This window comes from Salmo trutta, chromosome 17 (genome assembly GCF_901001165.1).
Source record: "Salmo trutta chromosome 17, fSalTru1.1, whole genome shotgun sequence".
In the NCBI taxonomy this organism is placed as follows: Eukaryota; Metazoa; Chordata; class Actinopteri; order Salmoniformes; family Salmonidae; genus Salmo; species Salmo trutta.
Genome location: NC_042973.1, coordinates 14,619,579 through 14,638,796, shown reverse-complemented (window position 1 = coordinate 14,638,796; position 19,218 = coordinate 14,619,579). Strand labels below are relative to the sequence as shown.

The 19,218-nt window shown below is 40.7% G+C and overlaps 1 pseudogene; it reads left to right on the top strand.

Moving 5' to 3' along the window:
* The first annotated feature begins 901 nt into the window (after positions 1 to 901).
* LOC115151263 (WD repeat-containing protein 18-like) overlaps positions 902 to 19,218 on the top strand; it is a 79,040-nt pseudogene continuing 60,723 nt past the window's right edge.

Below are 19,218 nucleotides of genomic sequence, written 5' to 3'. Positions count from 1 at the left end.
ATAGTACAATAGTTGACCTATTTAATTGTTCAGCCTGTCGCATATATGCAAGAAAAGAATATTCCTCTCGAGTCGCATTGGAATTGCAAGTGCCTCACAGGGAGAGAAATATGCATGCCCAATCATTGTTCAACGTTCTTAATGCAGTTGCAGGAAAACCCCTTTGAGAGCAGTTTTGATAGCTCCGGGATCCTCCTCTTTTAACAGTGGCTTTCTAGTACTAGTCTACACTTAAATCCAACAAATTAGTAAAATGCACAATTTTAGAATCAGAGTTTTTAGCAGCGGAATTGTCAATGCGTGTTAGGGCTTTCCAAAGGCGTTGAATGCATAGCCCGGGAGACCGGGCTAAACGTAACAAGGGTAGTCCTACATTATATTCACAGTACATGATCCTTGGTTGCCTAAGTGCCAGTGCAATGTTTTTTCGGGGGCCATTCAAGTCATCAATATGTTGCTAACTAGCAATGTTTAGACTTGAGTTTATGATCTAGCTAATGATTAGCCCAATGAGGTAAATGCAAATGAGCAACCCTCAGCCTACTTATTTATAGCCACTTGCATCAGGTGATAATGCTTATTGCTAAATAGCATACCGATCTGATAATATTGTCCAATATGTTATAGGGCTCATTTCTGGAGGGGGAAATTATACTTTAGATGTCAAGTATAATTTTATTTTCATTCATTTTGGAGTAGAATGCCCTTTTAAAAAAGTCACCAGAACAGACCTTCTCACAGTCATTCTCCCCCCTAAAATTGTAGGTCCCTCTGCGATGCTGTCATTTGTGCTTTTGTCAGTATATATTGTTTAGGCTAGTATATTATATCTGGTCTGTTTCTCAAGCCTTCCCGGAAGTCCCAATATGTTTCTCCTCTGGGTTTATAGACTGTGTAATAACTTTACCAACGTTATGGCCCACATAACTCAAAATCCATAGCTTCGATTAGTAAATTACGTACTGCGCATGCGTTCATTGTCTTCACTTTCAATTCAACCAGTGAAAACAATACGCGCTCTCTTCCAAGATGTCAGCGCCGTTCTCGAACTCCATTCTGGTACAAATCTCTTGGCCTATCGAGGTCCCTCACTGTTTTGAATGGAGAGTACATCCTCGGAGCCCAACTCGGGAAAAACTTCATCAACGTGTGGGAAATGCAGAGAAAGGTAGCGAGCTAACTTGCAAACGTTTAAAAGCTGGCTACCTTGCTAGCGGCATATGCGCATTTCGTAGCTGTCTGGAGATATAACTGAAATGTATTTGGACATGGCTACGTTAGAACAAGAGATTCCCTAAAAACACGCCACTTAGGGTTAACACATGCTCTCCTAACCTACGAAAAGTAACTTCCGGTTGTAGATGGGAGTCCTAAGCTGTGTTCGATTACCCATACAAACATACTATTCAGGTTTAATAACATACTGTAAACGAATAGTATGCTTTCAGTTTTCAAATTTAGTTGAGCGTACAAGCTCTTAGACTGTCTACCGGAAGTTGATGCAGTTGCTATGCAACCTCTTGCTAGCTAGTTAGCGTAACAAATTACTAGATATATTTTACGACTTCAGGTGTTTTAAATTCAATCTGGAGTGCAAGAGTGCGCTCGTAAATTCAGAGCATTGTTGGTTTGTAAATTCAGAGCGTTTCGCTCTCGGAGCGCACACTACGCCCGGGCGGAGGAGTGGGGTTGAGTTGAGCTTTCTGACCAAGTTACAACGGGAGTCAACGCTGCTAGCTACTTCCAGACACAAATGTGACCTTTTTACTCGCCCTATCAGAGCTGGTTAGGCAGTTTGTTGTCCAGAGCGTTGGTGACTAACTGTGCTGCTGGCAACTATTTAATTACGCTATTTTTGCCGATGTTTACTGACACCGGCCATATTCAACGGGTGTTGAGCGCTCGTAAATTCATTATTCAGCGCTCTGGCACTCAGACGAGAGTGCTCTGAAATCGGAGTAGATAGCTAGAACGAATTTACGAAAGCACACGAATTTATTGAGAACGCCCAACGACTATACCATTCAGCAAAGCAAAGAATGTCGGGAATAATCAAGTCAATAACATGTGGGTAGTTAGTTAGCCTATAGTTAGTTATATTAACTTTAGGTACTAGTAACATAAGCTAGCTAACAACATACCGGCACCTGATGCTGCTGTAATGATACGCTATGTGGTTCGTAAGGACAGCGTAGCGAACATTGTCAACCAATATAACGTGTAAGGTAACTTATTTGAAAAGTCATTATTTTATTACATTGCTCAACATTTTCTTAACATTTGTCATAATTGGTTAAAGCAATGAATTTGTATCCACTCTCGTTGTACTTCGACCACGGGAATTTCCTGAAGAATTGCATTATGGGCCCTAAAGTATGAAAATAGTGTCCTCGGCGTGTATTCTCCATATTTTGGCGAATTTAGTACGGCATCCGGAAACGTTTGATATACTAACTATATTCATACTACAATCCATAAGCATATACTGAATTCACGTCACAAATAGTACGGTTAGTAACTCCCAAGTGGCGCGGCCAAAGACAGATGAGAGATATTTCACCGGATGTATAAATGTGAGACATCCGGTTGGCGTTTGCCGGCAGTGGGAGAAGATTAAGCTAGATGGATTTTGGCTGACATTCTGCACATTTTTTCATCAATGAAACATTTGATCTCCAAACAGTTTTCTGTTTCCAAAACTAGAATCTATAACAGAGTGCACTAAGTTCGGTAGACTTGACTTACCTAATTGTTTATAGAGATGACTTTGTGTAGGATGAGTGCACTAGATAGTGGGTGTTTTCCTAATGAACACCATGCATATTCAGTAAGGCACAAATGGTCTTCATCCTCTTCTTGGCGGTAGCTATCTAGCTAGCTTGTCCCAAGTAGATGTCTAGCTGGCTAGCTAATTCACCCCAACGTACCTCTTCTGTGAATCAACTTTTTTTCACGATAAGAAACATATGTCATCAATAAATATCTTGTTTACTGGAAAATGGAAGGGAGGAAAATCCCTTTTCCAGTTTCCAACAGACGTTGAAAGGTATGTAATATATAATAAAGGTGCATTTGGAGTAATTATTGCATTGTGAGGCACACGTCGTTGGTTGTGTAATCAGTAGAGTGCTGTATCCATGACTACCCATTGAATCAATCACCAAAGCAATGTTCACTGATAGATAAAACATGCTAGCTACCAGTAATGAAACAAATCTATCGCTGGGTTTAACATAACTAGCATGAGGCAGCATGGCTAGCTAACATTAGTTTACCAATGTGCCCAGCCATATTACATCTAAGGCCATCCCAGGGTATGCTGTACAATCAATAGAAGCCATTTGTGACACTGGGTCATTCCAAAGTATTTTATCAAGTTGTAGAACACCATTAAGTACCTCTTAAATGATGGTAGATGTCTGTAAAACATTGTATAGGCAACTACTTATGTTCTGTTGCCCTATGATCAGATTAAGTAAGAATACCACAACATATAGTCTACTATAATTATATGCATCTTCAGAAAATGGACAACTCAAAATGTTGTACGTTTATTAAATGCCTGTTAACATGGTGAAAAATATAGAACATATCAAAACCATGACAGTAGAGCATTTGATCACATTGTGCATGCATCCCCTCAATAGGATAATGGTACAAAAAAGACATACGCCATGTGTAGCATTAGAGCAGAGCTTCAACACATCTCAAGTTTAAGAGGGCAGCAACTGAATCTTTCATAGGATAAAGTTTGGGTCTTTGTAATGCTTCATAGGACAGGATAAAGTGTGGGTTTTTTATTTTATTCTATAATATGTTCTCTGTTATTGGGAGTGTTGCTAATCAGGCAATGGTTGTTAAGGTGGTGTCTCACAGAGGAGTATCAGTTTTGATTGAAGAGGAGTGTGACGTAGACCCCAGAAGTCTGCAGACTTAAGGGATGAGTCCATATACACTACTAACTATAGCAGAACACGATCAGTAAGAATGTAAGGTCCTCATTTGGGTACTGGTCACAGGAGTAGCAAGAAAGGCTGCCTTTCTTATGACTTCTGGAGTCTACGTCACACTACTCTTACACACACACACACACACAGAGAAAAAACAACATGGCTACTGTTTAAATTAACTGCAGAGTACTATTTAAAAACAATCAGGGTGAATAACAGGGATAGAGGACATAACCATAAACTATTATCTACAATATACTACCACAGATGTTATAGCAACCCCTACACTACTAAATTAACTATAAAACAGGAGACCTTAAGCATAGACCAACATCCAGCTAAATTCAATAAAACCTTATACACTTCTGTAATTACTCAGGAGGAATATGTGGCTGAGAAACATCAGTCTGCAGAAGTTATTTGAGGACCTGAAGAAAGGGGGTTATGCTGTGTGCAAGCAGCACTTTGAAGAGTGTTTTATTCTGATTATTGACCATTTTTGTCAACAAATGCATTTCAGTCATATGATACTTTTCTGGAAGACACTGTCCTCCGAGGCAGTACCTACCAGATTAAATTGCATGAATCCACCCCCTCAATCTGCAACAGATGCACAGCGTAGTAGAAAAATAAATACAGTTGAAGTCAGAAGTTTACATACACCTTAGCCAAATACATTTGAACTCAGTTTTTCACAATTCCTGACATTTAATCCTAGTAAAAAGTCCCTGCCTTAGGTCAGTTAGGATCACCACTTTTATTTTAAGAATGTGAAATGTCAGATTAATAGGAGAGTGATTTATTTCTTTCATCACATTCCCAGTGGGTCAGAAGTTTACATACACTCAATTAGTATTTGGTAGCATTGACTTTAAATGGTTTAACTTGGGTCAAATGTTTTGGGTAACCTTCCACAAGCTTCCCCACAATAAGTTGGGTGAATTTTAGCCCATTCCTCCTGACAGAGCTGGTGTAACGGAGTCAGGTTTGTAGGCCTCCTTGCTCACACATGCTTTTTCAATTCTGCCCACACATTTTCTATAGGATTGAGGTCAGGGCTTTGTGATGGCCACTCCAAAACCTTGACTTCATTGTCCTTAAGCCATTTTGCCACAACTTTGGAAGTGTGCTTGGGGTCATTGTCCATTTGGAAGACCCATTTGCTACCAAGCTTGAACGTCCTGACTGATGTCTTGAGATGTTGCTTCAATATATCCAAATAATTTTCCATCCTCATGATGCCATCTATTTTGTGAAGTGCACCAGTCCCTCCTGCAACAAAGCACCCCCGCAACATGATGCTGCCACCCCCGTACTTCACGGTTGGGATGTTCTTTGGCTAGCAAGCCTCCCCCTTTTTCCTCCAAACATAACGATGGTCATTATGGCCAAACAGTTCTCTTTTTGTTTCATCAGACCAGAGGACATTTCTCCAAAAAGTACGATCTTTGTCCCCATGTGCAGTTGCAAAGCGTAGTCCGGGTTTTTTATGTTGGTTTTGGAGCAGTGGATACTTCCTTGCTGAGCGGCCTTTCAGGTTATGTCAATATAGGACTCGTTTTACTGTGGATATAGATACTTTTGTACCTGTTTCCTCCAGCATCTTCACAAGGTCCTTTGCTGTTGTTCTGGGATTGATTTGCACTTTTCGCACCAAAGTACGTTCATCTCTAGGAGACAGACCGCTGAGCGGTATGACGGCTGCATGGTCCCATGGTGTTTATACTTGCGTACTATTGTTTGTACAGATGAACCCTCCTGTCTCAGCCTCCAGTATTTATGCTGCAGTAGTTTATGTGTCGGGGGGCTAGGGTCAGTCAGTCTGTTACATCTGGAGTATTTCTCTTGTCTTATCCGGTGTCCTGTGTGAATTTAAATATGCTCTCTCTAATTCTCTCTTTCTTTCTTTCTCTCTCTCGGAGGACCTGAGCCCTAGGACCATGCCTCAGGACTACCTGGCATGATGACTCCTTGCTGTCCCCAGTCCACCTGGCCATGCTGCTGCTCCAGTTTCAACTGTTCTGCCTGCGGCTACGGAACCCTGACCTGTTCACCGGACGTGCTTGTTGCACCCTCGACAACTACTATGATTATTATTATTTGACCATGCTGGTCATTTATGAACATTTTAACATCTTGACCATGTTCTGTTATAATATCCACCCGGCACAGCCAGAAGAGGACTGGCCACCCCTCATAGCCTGGTTCCTCTCTAGGTTTCTTCCTAGGTTTTTGGCCTTTCTAGGGAGTTTTTCCTAGGGAGTTTTTCCTAGCCACCGTGCTTCTTTCACATGCGTTGCTTGCTGTTTGGGGTTTTAGGCTGGGTTTCTGTACAGCACTTTGAGATTTCAGCTGATGTACGAAGGGCTATATAAATAAATTTGATTTGATTTTGATGATTTTGATGAATGTGGTACCTTCAGGCGTTTGGAAATTGCTCCCAAGGATGAACCAGACTTGTGGAGGTCAATTTTTTTTTTTTTGCTGCGGTCTTGCCTGATCTCTTTTCTTTTTCCCATGATGTCATGCAAAGAGGCACTGAGCTAGAAGGTAGGCCTTGAATTACATCCACAGGTACACCTCAAATTGACTCAGGCTGGTTGACATCATTTATCAGAAGCTTTTAATTTTCCAAGCTCTTTAAAGGCACAGTCAACTTAGTGTATGTAAACTTCTGACCCACTGGAATTGTGATACAGTGAAATAATCTGTCTGTAAACAACAATAACAATTGTTGTTATTTTCAATGACGGCCTAGGAACAGTGGGTTAACTACCTTGTTCAGGGGCAGAACAACAGATTTTTACCTTGTCAGCTCGGGGATTCGTTTTTGCAACCTTACGGTTAACTAGTCCAACGCTCTAACCACCTGCTTTACATTGCACTCCACGAGGAGCCTGCCTGTTACGTGAATGCAGTAAGAAGCCAAGGTAAGTTGCTAGCTAGCATTAAACTTGTTTTATAAAAAAACAATCAATCAATCATAATCACTAACTACACATGGTTGATGATATTACTAGTTTATCTAGCCTGTCTTGCGTTGCATATAATCGATGCGGTGCGCATTCGTGATAAAGGACTGTCATTGCTCCAACGTGTACCTAACCATAAACATCAATGTCTTTCTTAAAATCAATACACAAGTATATATTTTTAAACCTGCATATTTAGCTAAAAGAAATCCAGGTTAGCAGGGGGTATTAATCAGGTGAAATTGTGTCACTTCTCTTGCGTTCATTGCACGCAGAGTCAGGGTATATGCAACAGTTTGGGCCACCTGGCTCGTTGCGAACTAATTTGCCAGTATTTTACGTAATTATGACATAACATTGAAGGTTGTGCAATGTAACAGGAATATTTAGACTTAGGGATGCCACCCGTTAGATAAAATATGGAACGGTTCCGTATTTCACTGAAAGAAAAAACAATTTGTTTTCGAGATGATAGTTTCCGGATTCGACCATATTAATGACCTAAGGCTCGTATTTCTGTGTGTTTCTAATATTATAATTAAGTCTATGATTTGATAGAGCAGTCTGACTGAGCGGTGGTAGGCACCAGCAGGCTTGTAAGCATTCATTCAAACAGCACTTTTGTGCGTTTTGCCAGCAGCTCTTCGCAATGCTTCAAGCATTGCGCTGTTTATGACTTCAAGCCTATCAACTCCCAAGATTAGGCTGGTGTAACCGATGTGAAATGGCTAGCTAGATAGCGGGGTGCGCGCTAATAGCGTTTCAAACGTCACTCGCTCTGAGACTTGGAGTAGTTGTTCCCCTTGCTCTGCATAGGTAACGCTGCTTCGAGGGTGGCTGTTGTCGATGTGTTCCTGGTTCGAGCCCAGATAGGAGCGAGGAGAGGGACGGAAGCTATACTGTTACACTGGCAATACTAAAGTTCCTATAAGAACATCCAATAGTCAAAGGTATACGAAATACAAATCGTATAGAGAGAAATAGTCCTATAATAACTACAAACTAAAACTTCTTACCTGGGAATATTGAAGACTCATGTTAAAAGGAACCACAAACTTTCATATGTTCTCATGTTCTGAGCAAGGCACTTAAACGTTAGCTTTCTTACATGGCACATATTGCACTTTTACTTTCTTCTCCAACACTTTGTTTTTGCATTATTTAAACCAAATTGAACATGTTTCATTATTTATTTGAGACTAAATTGATTTTATTTATGTATTATATTAAGTTAAAATAAGTGTTCATTCAGTATTGTTGTAATTGTCATTATTACAAATAAATAAAAAAAATTGTCCGATTAATTAATTAATTGGTCCTCCAATAATCGGTATCGGCGTTGAAAAGTCATAATCGGTCGACCTCTAGTCCTAACAGACTTGCCAAAACTATAGTTTGTTAACAAGCAATTTGTGGAGTGGTTGAAACACTTAGATTTGAGTCATTAAAACAAGTTTATTTAAACTTACGACTTCAACTGTATAAACAGTGTTATTTTAATGTGAAATATGTTGTTCCGGTGGGGGAACAAGATGTGGGGGTCATATTCAAATGTTGAAATGCTTTTTATCTGTAGAATAAAGCAAAGTTGTTTTTCTGGCAATAGTCAAAGGTTGCCTGTCTATAGAATTAGAAGGTAATATTAGCTATATAGTGCAAATATAACTAGATATCCTATTATGAATCAGGACAGCAGGAATCAACCATATTCATGTTTTTTTCAGGATCAACTGCAGCAGAAAATCGTGTGTCCTGGGATTGTGACATGCCTGACTGCTTCCCCCAATGGCCTGTACTTGGTGGCAGGCATTGCTGAGGCCATCTACTTCTGGGAGGTGAGACCGATATTTAACATCAGCAGAAGGGATGTCATAACTGTGCGTATGGGATGACTACAGGCCATCGTTCTATAGCTGACATGCATAATAGGGATGTGCTTCTTTCCCTTTCAAGACGATTAGATGCATATCTAGATACATGGGCTCCAATTTAGGTGTGTGAACATTTTAAAGGATTTTTTTTTTTTTTAACAAATACCTTATGCAACAATGTAACATTAGTAGGAGCCGATATGCATCTTTCAAATGATTTGCCACCGTTATAGGTGCTCTGCACGTCATCTTCACTAACAGTTGGAAAAAGGCCAGAGAGTGAGACTGGGAAGCAACAGCAGCAAAGTCCTGTATGCAATAGGCTACTTTGAGAAGTTAAAATGAGGTGATGGAAATGCAAACTTTGGGAGGTTTAATTAAGCTACTGTAACAGTGTAGGTTCCGTCCCTCTCTTCGCCCCAACCCGGGCTCCTTGCACACATCAACAACTGACACCCACCGAAGCATCGTTACCCATCGCGCCACAAAAGCCGCGGCCCTTGCAGCGCAAGGGGAAACCCTACTTCAAGTCTCAGAGCGAGTGAAGTCACCGATTGAAACGCTATTAGCGCGCACCACCGCTAACTAACTAGCCATTTCACATCGGTTACACTACAGTGAAAATTCAAAGCGATGATTACAGAAATGATTGTAGTGGACATGCATCCATTGTCTCTGGTGGAGTATGTCGGCTTCAGTACCCTAAGGGCATATCTAGAACCAGATGCCATGTTGAAAAACCGTGACGGCCCTGATGGAGAAATTGTGCTACGATTGCTCTGCAAGTACACAGTGCGAGCTCTCATACACCATACGTGGAGTAAACAGATTGTCATCATTGCAAGAGCCATCACATTGATGAGAAGTGGGACATGAAGTACGTATTGACAACCTGGAAGAGAGGCACACAACCCAGAACCTAAAACGGCATTAATACTATCGTTGCTGAGTGGGTGGGGGACAGCAGTAAGGTGTGCTGCCGTCTGGTAGGGTTTCCACTAGTTACTACAGCCACAAAGTCAAAATTAGCTATATCGTAAAAATGTATGTAATCAAATATTAATTTAAGGTTAGAGTTAGGCATAAGGTTAGGTTACATTTACATTACATTTAAAAAAAGAGAAATTGTAGAAATAGGAGGGCTTCGACTTTGTGGCTGTGGTAACTAGTGATGACCGGTGATGGGCTGCAGTAGATTGAACTGCATTGCCCCCCAGCGGTCATACAGAGAACCACATCTGAATTGTGAATTCACATACTTTTATGATAAAGAAAACAGATGTTTAAATGATAAATTTGCAGTTTTAACATTAAGAGAATTTTCATTTGTGGCTGATGATTCGGTTTGATTAGAGGACCGACTCGGTGTGTTTTGGTTCGATGCGATTCGATGCATTAACATTCGATGCATAAACACATTCAATTCTAAATTAAAATCTTCTGCTGATGGAACACATGAGCTGGGCCTCTGAGGTGGCTCTGTCGGGGTGTGTGTGTGTGTGTGTGTGTGTGTGTGTGTGTAAATTATGTATATGTCTATGGTGTATGTAGGCACCTGAACTGAGCCATAAGGGAAACTACCACCCTACTATCAGTTAGCTTTTTTTTGTCCCCCCCCGAACACACTTTTAATCTGGAATGTTATTGTGTGTAGATTGATGAGGAAAATTATTAATTTAATCCATTTTAGAATAAGCCTGTAATGTAATAATGTGGAAAAAGTCAAGGGGTCTGAATACTTTCCAAATGCACTGTATACTGATTGTTTCAAGCAAAACTACTAAAACTATTGCTGATGGTGAAACCCGAACAATCAAAATAAAGTCTAATGTAAGCCCTGATCAGCATTTTATTACCAAATGTGAGCGGGTTGGGAAATTAACACCAGCCAAATGCTGGTAGATTTTGGCATTGGCTGATAAAATGTCTTTTTTCTTAGAATGTCTATTCTTACCAGCCACTTTTTGCAGGTGGTCACACAGAGCATTTGGGAACAGTCCCCCCCCCCCCCCCCCCACCCCCAATCCAAAGCCCATAGTTAAAGAATGATATATATTTGTGTGTGTCAGCTATGTAGGAGATAATCTCAATGCTACAGTGGTGAAAGCAGGGTGGGGTACAGCATAGGTTTTATATTTGGTTCAAACAATGGAGCGAAAGATGGAGACGGCTGGAACAGCTCTAGAACACACTCTGGTATCCACTACTGTCTGTCTCATGTTCTGTATTGTTCATTTGGCTGGTAAATATTGGGCATCCACCAGCCCAGTCAATTTCCCACCCTGGATGAGAGTTGTCTCCTGCTGTAGTTTTAGGCTACTTTTATTCTGTTAAAACACCCTTTTCAACAGCGTATTTGATTAAAGAAAATATACAGCAAATTACATTGGTTGTCACGCAACTAATATAGCCTAATGATGCGCAAGCCATTTTACAAATATTTGAATGTTGACGGTGATGCGCAGATCATGAATAGGCTACCTCGTTGGTCTGTGCAGTGCTCGCAGTTTGACTAGGCTACTGATATTGCCTGGGGTTGTTTGGCATGCAAATTGACTTGTAGATCAATGACTGTCAACACAATTACATGCTTAGTTCGACGCTGAAGTAGAGGACGCAGTGATCTCAAAAGACGAGGTATCTTTAGAAGGTAGAAAGTAATTTGAGCAAAACATTTTAGTGAGCCAGTTATTTGTAACATTTGAATATCATTTCTGACTGACGCATGCTACATTTGGATCGGTTTGGTGTCCCACAGATGATACACTCATATCTTAAACGTTTGATGGTATCGGTAAATGTTACATCCCTAATGCATAATCTTCTTCTAAATGCCTCAGTACTACTTTGAGGATAGCATTAATGGTCCTGGCGTGAGTTGTCAGGAAGGTCCAGTTGGGCCTAACGTTTGATCTTAGGGCAATTCCACAGTAACCGAAAGATGTGGAGACTTGCAGTTTGACATACATTTTAATCATTGGTTTTTGTTTGGCATACATTTTAAAGTGAAAAATCAGTCTCGGCATCATTCTGTTATTGTGGAATTGCCTTTTAGTAGCTGCTGTTGATGCTGTTAGGCAGCATATCGGCCATCAGGCCATCTTTGCCTCACCAGTTCCAAGCGGCTGTTTATTCTCTCATTATGGCCTGTTTTATTTTTTATGATGAGATGTGAGATTACTACTCTCATGAAATGTAATTTTATTCACATATTTAATGACTGTGTAAATACTTAATTTTCTGTTTGATTTCCTCGCCATCTCTGTTTTACGCATCGATAAAGAAACACAAGTTATGTTCAGCTAAGTAGCTTCTTTTTTTTTTCCTAAGTGAAAGTGGGGTTTCTCTTTTTTTCCAAAATTCTATTGTAACAACATGACTTTAAGGCGATATTCCGTTAGTCAGTGAAATACATGGTCATACAGTGATATAATGAGCTTGTCATCTACTCTAGATTAAGTGGCAGTATTTGATGTTAATGTAATTGTCATTCCAGGTTTCCACTGGGAATTTGCTAGCCATCTTGAATCGCCATTACCAAGACCTGACCTGACTGATGGTCGGCCTCTTTCAATTGACCTGACGACAGCAGCCATTTTATCTCAGGAGGCAAAGAGAACCTGGCACTGGTCTGGAGTCTGGCCAGGTACAAACAGCTTTTACACTGGATTCTGCTCACTGTAACACAGAGTATTTGCTAACATTGTACTTGAACCCCCGGTGATAGGGTCTACATAACAGATGTCATAACTTGTCATAACAGCTGATGTCAGCTTATGACAACTAAGTTGGCAAGCCATTTAGGTCCCCTAATTAATGCCAGCCAACTAGCTAGTTTATGTAGACCTTAAGATGGAAAGTTCAACTAAAGTGCTACAGAATATTGTCCTTAGTTAACAGAATTTCACTTAGAAGTTAATGCAAATATGTTACATTTAGACTTCATCAGGATTATTTGAGTTTTCTTTTACTAGGGGAGAGACTTTTGCAGGAAGGTTTAAAATCAGCTGCCAGAAATGCTTTCAAACCTCTGCCAGAATTAGTGTCTTTAACACCTGTCATCAAGTTACTGTGGGCAAATAGAATTGTTCTCTCAATGTAGTAATTACATTACTACATTACACTGACTCACGGTTGGACGCACCTGGCTTTGAAGTGACAGGTGACGTTTGGTTAGACTGGGCTTGTAACTGTGACTCTGTTAGACTGATGCATTTTGCGCCATGTTATCCGCTGTGACATTATCCAATTTTGTGCTTGCCAAATTGAGAAATCGAGAAATAGGTTCCACTGCATTCTCTGAACCTTTTACAAAAAGGGGACCAAAACCCAATTGTATTTTTGATCACAAGCCCTTAGGATCTGAATATTTCTAAGGAGTTTCAGATCTGTTAATCTCAGGGGAAAATGTGATTAGTACTTTGATCATTGGCAGGGAGAGTAATAAACTGGTTTACCGAGTTTGAATATTTAATCAAGAAGACGTGTAGAGCTATGAAACACTGACATCTACTCCTCTCCGAGTCAGATTTTTGTTGAATGGATTGTCATCATCGGAGCAATACAAGGATTCTTAACTATTCTGATAACAAATTGAACAGATTGGATGTGAGTTGAATTGTGCAAGAAATATGACTGATGGTCGGCCTCTTTCAATTGATTATTCAATTGATTACAACTCATTATGATTTGTTGATCAGTCCGTTTGCCTACTCAGTGACTCATTGTTGTGATTCGATTTCCTCTGGGCTGAATGATATTGAAGTAACTCTTCTCCAATAGGTGGCAATGTGAGACTTCCATTGCTAGTGGTTGTCAGCACTGAAGGGGAATGGAAATTTACAGATTGTGGTAAGCAAGATAGTTTAACAAATGTAAACCTGTTCTCATATTTTCTCATTTCCCTCAGAAATGAGGTGAGCTAATTGAAATGGAATTGGTAGATTTAGACTGTTGATAGTCAGTCTTCCTCAGTCCTTCTACCTGCCAGTGAAAACGATATGTTGAGGCTTTGGATTGACTGTGAATGTATACGACTGGCTACTTTCCAAAATAATAAATTCTTCTCTTTTTCTTGTAGAGCATGTTATGTTGCCAATGAACCTGTCACGGTACTACCATCAGCCAGGCTTTCTGCTACATGCTTCATGTCTGCCAGGCATTGACTTAGATGATGAAATGAGGATAAGATTCAGCAACAGATGCTCAATATCCTGAAGGGAGGCAGCAAGGAAGTCTAATACTACTAAAGAAATGGTGTCAACCGAATGGCCCAGTATACAGTTTGAAATGGAACTTCCCTATGCCTATATCAGCAGGCAACATCAGGAGGAGAGCGAGACATCTCTCAACTCCAATTTAGCTTTTGATGTATCAAAGTTCTTGACAGGTCCTCCTGCCTACAACACACTATCTTTGTAGCAACCATTTATTTCACCCTCAAAGCAGAGGCTTACGCCACCATACTTTAAAATGTAAAATGCTTGTCAAATTCTCGGCAATACCAATGTTATCTCACAAACACAATTTCATCTTCTGTATCCAGATCGTCAGAGATTTCATCTGTCCACCTGGGTTTTTTTTTTTTTTTTTCTTCAGAGCTTCGTCTGCGTCAGACAGGCAAAATGTATCTTATTCTTATCCGAGAATAAATATTTTTCCTATCTTATGCTTTGAAATATTCTTAAGTGCACAAAGGCACTAGTCCTTTGTCGACAAAGGAGTGCGCTTCGCTTTGCTAAAGGCAGAGGAGAGACTGACAGCAATATTTTCAGGTGTGAAATTGAGCTGAATGTTAAACAAGTTTGTAGCCCCTCGTTTGTCTGATGTCCTCCGACGAGACGAACACGGTCCACATCTCTTAAAGGACAGTGCTTGAGTAATAATACATGGGGAAAAGCTGGAAAGTACATAATACTGCCCTGAGATGGAGATGAATAATGCATCAGCGCTCCAATTCAATGGCACTCCACAGCCATGCAATTCCACCATCCCAATTCTCTGACAATTTCATCACCCCCTCATTTGAGTAGGTGTTCTAAAACTTTTGACCGGTATTGTTTACTAGAGGTCGACCGGTTATGATTTTTCAACGCCGATACCGATTATTGGAGGAACAAAAAAGTCCATACCGATTAATCGGCCTATTCTTATTTATTTTTTATATATACTGCTCAAAAAAATAAAGGGAACACTTAAACAACACATCCTAGATCTGAATGAAATAAATAATCTTATTAAATACTTTTTTCTTTACATAGTTGAATGTGCTGACAACAAAATCACACAAAAATAATCAATGGAAATCCAATTTATCAACCCATGGAGGTCTGGATTTGGAGTCACACTCAAAATTAAAGTGGAAAACCACGCTACAGGCTGATCCAACTTTGATGTAATGTCCTTAAAACAAGTTGAAATGAGGCTCAGTAGTGTGTGTGGCCTCCACGTGCCTGTATGACCTCCCTACAACGCCTGGGCATGCTCCTGATGAGGTGGCGGATGGTCTCCTGAGGGATCAAATTTCAACAGTTTCAACTGTTCTGCCTGCGGCTACGGAACCCTGACCTGTTCACCGGACGTGCTTGTTGCACCCTCGACAATTACTATGATTATTATTATTTGACCATGCTGGTCATTTACGAACATTTTAACATCTTGACCATGTTCTGTTATAATATCCACCCGGCACAGCCAGAAGAGGACTGGCCACCCCTCATAGCCTGGTTCCTCTCTAGGTTTCTTCCTAGGTTTTTGGCCTTTCTCAGGAGTTTTTCCTAGGGAGTTTTTCCCAGCCACCGTGCTTCTTTCACATGCATTGCTTGCTGTTTGGGGTTTTAGGCTGGGTTTCTGTACAGCACTTTGAGATTTCAGCTGATGTACGAAGGGCTATATAAATAAATTTGATTTGATTTGATCTCCTCCCAAAGCCTTGCAGCCTTGCAGAACATGTAGAACAACTACTCCAAGTCTCAGAGCAAGTGACGTTTGAAACGCTATTAGCGCACACCCCGCTAACTAGCTAGCCATTTCACATCGGTTACACCAGCCTAATCTTGGGAGTTGATAGGCTTCAAGTCATAAACAGCGCAATGCTTGAAGCATTGCGAAGAGCTGCTGGCAAACGCACGAAAGTGCTGTTTGAATGAATGCTTACGAGCCTGCTGGTGCCTACCATCGCTCAGTCAGACTGCTCTATCAAATCATAGACTTAATTATAACATAATGACACGCAGCCTTTGGTCATTAAAATGGTCGAATCCGGAAACTATAATTTCGAAAACAAAACGTTTATTCTTTCAGTGAAATACGGAACCGTTCCGTATTTTATCTAACGGGTGGCATCCCTAAGTCTAAATATTCCTGTTACATTGTACAACCTTCAATGTTATGTCATAATTATCTACAATTCTGGCAAATTAATTACGGTCTTTGTTAGGAATAAATGGACTTCACACAGTTCGCAACGAGCCAGGCAGCCCAAACTGCTGCATATACCCTGACTGTTTGCAAGAGAAGTGACACAATTTCCCTAATTATAAGAAATTCATGTTAGCAGGCAATATTAACTAAATATGCAGGTTTAAAAATATATACTTGTGTATTGATTTTAAAGAAAGGCATTGATGTTTATGGTTAGGTTTGGTGCAACGACAGTGCTAAATTATCACCCATTTGGCGAAGTAGGCTGTGATTTGATGAGAAATGAACAGGCACCGCATCGATTATATGCAACGCAGGACACGCTAGATAAACTAGTAATATCATCAACCATGTGTAGTTAACTAGTGATTATGTGAAGATTTATAAAAATCAATCATTTTAATGCTAGCTAGCAACTTACCTTGGCTTTTTGCTGCCCTCGCGTAACAGGTAGTCAGCCTGCCACGCAGGCTCCTCGTGGAGTGCAAAGTAAGGCAGGTGGTTAGAGCGTTGGACTAGTAACCGGAAGGTTGCAAAAACGAATCCCCGAGCTGACAAGGTAAAAATCTGTCGTTCTGCCCCTGAACAAGGCAGTTAACCCACCGTTCCTAGGCCATCATTGAAAATAAGAATGTTTTCTTAACTGACTTGCCTAGTAAAATAAAGGTGTAAAAAAAATATTTAAAAAACCGCCACATCGGTGTCCAAAAATACCGATTTCCGATTGTTATGAAAACTTGAAATCGGCCATTCCGATTAATCGGCCGACCTCTATTGTTTACTAAATAATATATGTGAAATTTGTTTTGATTTAGAATGTACCATTATCATGCACCTGTATCGAAACAGGGGCAGTGGAAAAAATACATGTCATCTATGCACTTAAATAGCGAATGGAGGACCCTTTTCCTGTGATTAATTTTCATGCCAGCCAGGTAGGCTATACTCCTGTTGTAAAGAGAAGCAATGTGCTAAATTATTAGGAACGTTGAGAATAAATATAGTAGTCCTAGTCTATAGAAGCTAATGGGATTCTCTTTTTAAGAGGCCATCATCCTGTTTTCTAACACAATTGCATAGCCTATAGAAATGTTGCGCAACATGAGCTCATGGGCTCTCCATGAAGTGTTTGATTAGATTTTAAAATACATTTTCATTGATGTCAGAGTGGTTAGAGGGATAATACAGTGCTGAGTGAGTACCAGGCAGTTAGCAAGTTTGTTAGGCTACTAATGACCAGCAGCAGCATCCGAGCTTGGAGAAGCCTAATTAGCGTGACTAAACGGTCACGTGGAATTTGACTGCCTTCATGACTCGTGACTGCCGGTAATACAGTCACCGCAACAGCCCTAGTGCAGACACAGATCCTCTCCACGTCACCTGGTAGGAGCAGCCTGCCAGGTAGGATGCAATCCAGGAATGTGGAGAGCCTGAGACACCCAGCCCTGAGAGGGTGGAGAGGAGGATCTTATTCAAATCAAATCAAATTTATTTATATAGCCCTTCGTACATCAGCTGATATCTCAAAGTGCTGTACAGAAACCCAGCCTAAAACCCCAAACAGCAAGCAATGCATGTGAAAGAAGCACGGTGGCTAGGAAAAACTCTCTACGAAAAACTCCCTAGATAGGCCAAAAACCTAGGAAGAAACCTAGAGAGGAACCAGGCTATGAGGGGTGGCCAGTCCTCTTCTGGCTGTGCCGGGTGAATATTATAACAGAACATGGTCAAGATGTTAAAATGTTCATAAATGACCAGCATGGTCAAATAATAATAATCATAGTAGTTGTCGAGGGTGCAACAAGCACGTCCGGTGAACAGGTCAGGGTTCCGTAGCCGCAGGCAGAACAGTTGAAACTGGAGCACCAGCACGGCCAGGTGGACTGGGGACAGCAAGGAGTCATCATGCCAGGTTGTACTGAGGCATGGTCCTAGGGCTCAGGTCCTCCGAGAGAAAGAAAGAGAGAATTAGAGAGAGCATATTTAAATTCACACAGGACACCGGATAAGACAAGAGAAATACTCCAGATGTAACAGACTGACCCTAGCCCCCCGACACATAAACTACTGCAGCATAAATACTGGAGGCTGAGACAGGAGGGATCAGGAGACACTGTGGCCCCATCCGATGAAACCCCCGGATAGGGCCAAACAGGCAGGATATAACCCCACTCACTTTGCCAAAGCACAGCCCCCACACCACTATTAACATGACTGAAGCTACGACTATATATAGTGGGCTCCAAAATTGCTGGCAATGCACAAACAATGCTTAAACAAATATAAACAATATAATTATGGAGAAACTCAAAATACCAACGTGAGAAATACTGTACTTTATTAATGTTTCAATGGAACCAACCAAAATAATTTATTGATTTTAATTAAAAATCAATGTCCTCCAAATCAAGGTTTCACAATTATTGGCACCCTTAAAGATTATTGTAAATAACATTTACCACAAATTAAATTCCACTTATTTAAGTTTATCTAAGTCTTAAGGAACTATATTGAGCCATTACATCACTTCCTGTTTCACTAGGGTATAAAAATGATGTAACACACATGTAATATCTTGCTGTCATCCAACACCATGAAGAAAACAAAAGAACTGGCAGTTCAAAAGAGACAGATGGTTGTATACCTTCATAAATCTGGTAATGGCTACAAGAAGATCACAAACGATTGAATATACCACTGAGCACTGTCAGGGCAATTCTTTAAAAAATTCAAAAGATATGGAACAGTTGTAAACCTCACAGGTAGAGGACGCAAATGCATTTTGCCCCCCAGGATGGGGAGGAGGATGGTGAGAGAAGCAACAAAATCCCCAAGAATCACTGTGAAAGAATTGCAGGCCTTGGTGGCATCTTGGGGTCACCAGGTTTCAAAAAGCACCATCAGACCCCACCACAACCACAGGCTCTTTGGAAGGGTTGCCAGAAGAAAGCCCTTTCTGACCCCAAGACACAGACGCAAGCGCTTGGAGTTTGCCAAACGTAA